The 1,780-nt window shown below is 44.2% G+C and overlaps 1 non-coding gene across 1 annotated transcript; it reads right to left on the bottom strand.

The window, feature by feature from the left end:
- Window positions 1-742: 742 nt before the first annotated feature.
- On the bottom strand, window positions 743-817 carry Trnat-ugu (transfer RNA threonine (anticodon UGU)). Its single transcript has one exon. It is a non-coding gene; the product is annotated as a tRNA-Thr (tRNA).
- Between the last annotated feature and the right edge of the window lie 963 nt (window positions 818-1,780).

Here is a 1,780-nt window from a genome sequence, read left to right as displayed (position 1 = left end):
CACTGGGACTGATTTCACGGCAGTTGTGCATATACTAGCTATCAAGTTGTTTAATAAGAATTCATGATAAGGTGATCGTAGCGTCCTCTCTCTCAGGTGCAAAAACATTGTGATCGCGTAAAACATCAGAAAAAGCCTTACACAGACAGTTGAAATACCATTGTAAACGTAAGTGTATTAGTATCAAACATCGGTCTTAATTTGAAAAAGAAACTTCTGAGAGTGTACTTCACGCGCCTAGCATTTTATAGAGGTTTATCATAGATTCCGGGAAAATTGGGAATGAGAGAATCGAATCGTTTGGTATGTGGTGCTATAGATGGACGTTGAGAATCATGTGGACAGATGAGATGAGAAATGAGAAGGTCCTCCACAAACCTACGAAGAAAGGAACATACGGATATCTCTAAGAGTAAGAAGGGACAGGATCATAGGACATACGTTGAGACATCAGGGTATAACCTCCATGGTATTTGCGGGTGCTCAGAGGGGAAAAAACTGCAAGAGAAGATAGAGATTGGAGTATATGCAGTTGGGGATGTAATGTGCATGTGCTACTGTGCGCTGAATATTTTGGTACAGGAAAGGCATTTGTGGCGGACTGCATCAAACCAAACAGAAGACTGATGGGAAAAAGAGAGAAAAAAACGGGAACAATCTTTACACTGAAATGATAATTAAATGGACACCCTAGCTGCAAACAGGCGTTGATGTACTTCGTTGGGGACATGTTGAAAATGAGTGCCCCGACCGGAACTCGAACCCGGGATCTCCTGCTTACATGGCAGACGCTCTATCCACCTGAGCCACCGAGGGCACAGAGGATAGTGCGCCTGCGGGGACTTATCCCTTGCACGCTCCCCGTGAGACCCACATTCCCAGCATGTCCACAGCATTACATTCGTAGTGCGCCTAATAGCCGCGCGGGATTAGCCGATCGGTCTCAGGCGCTGCTGTCACGGACTGTGCATCTGGTCCCGGCAGAGGTTCGAGTCGTCCCTCGGGCATGAGTATGTGTGTTTGTCCTTAGGATAATTTAGGTTAAGTCGCGTGTAAGCTTAGGGACTGATGACCTTAGCAGTTAAGTCCCATAAGATTTCACACACATTTGAACATTTTTTTTCGCCTAATAGATGTTTGCCCATCATACTCAATACTCGGGGCAGATTAATCTACCAAGTCCCGTAGGAGTTCGGGCATACCGTGTGCGTTTGCACAACAAGGTCAATGGCCGGGAAGCCATATTTTAACTATATATGACGGTAGTATCTGTTCCCGAAAGAACAGTTACCGTTGATGAGCATGCAGCTTTGCTAGAAATGAAATGATAATTAAATGGACACCCTAGCTGCAAACAGGCGTTGATGTACTTCATTGGGGACATGTTGAAAATGTGTGCCCCGACCGGGACTTTACACTGTTCATAGATAGAGGGCGTACACGACTCTCCTCCCCTGTGTTAAGTTACTACTGCGGAGACACGAAGGGCATATGGCTACAAAGTTAAAATAAAGAAAATTCTCCAAATCACGAAAACAGTGGTTCCCCTACGACGGAATAAACGCTAGAAAAGAGAGGGAAATGTCACTAATGATAATATTAGCCTTAGTGTTCAGACATAATTCTTAACGCCCCAGATTAAAGTGAGTAATTAAAAATTCTGAAAAGAAGCTCTAATCCTTCAATTTACGAAGTAATCATTCACTCTAAAGCTTCCTGAAACTCATTTCTTCTTGGGTCACGATCTTCATTGTGCCAATTGTCTCGGGTATTCCGCGGT

This window comes from Schistocerca serialis, chromosome 4 (assembly GCF_023864345.2).
Source record: "Schistocerca serialis cubense isolate TAMUIC-IGC-003099 chromosome 4, iqSchSeri2.2, whole genome shotgun sequence".
Taxonomy (NCBI): Eukaryota; Metazoa; Arthropoda; class Insecta; order Orthoptera; family Acrididae; genus Schistocerca; species Schistocerca serialis.
Note: the sequence above shows the minus strand (reverse complement) of the source record. Positions and strands in the feature narration are given on the sequence as shown.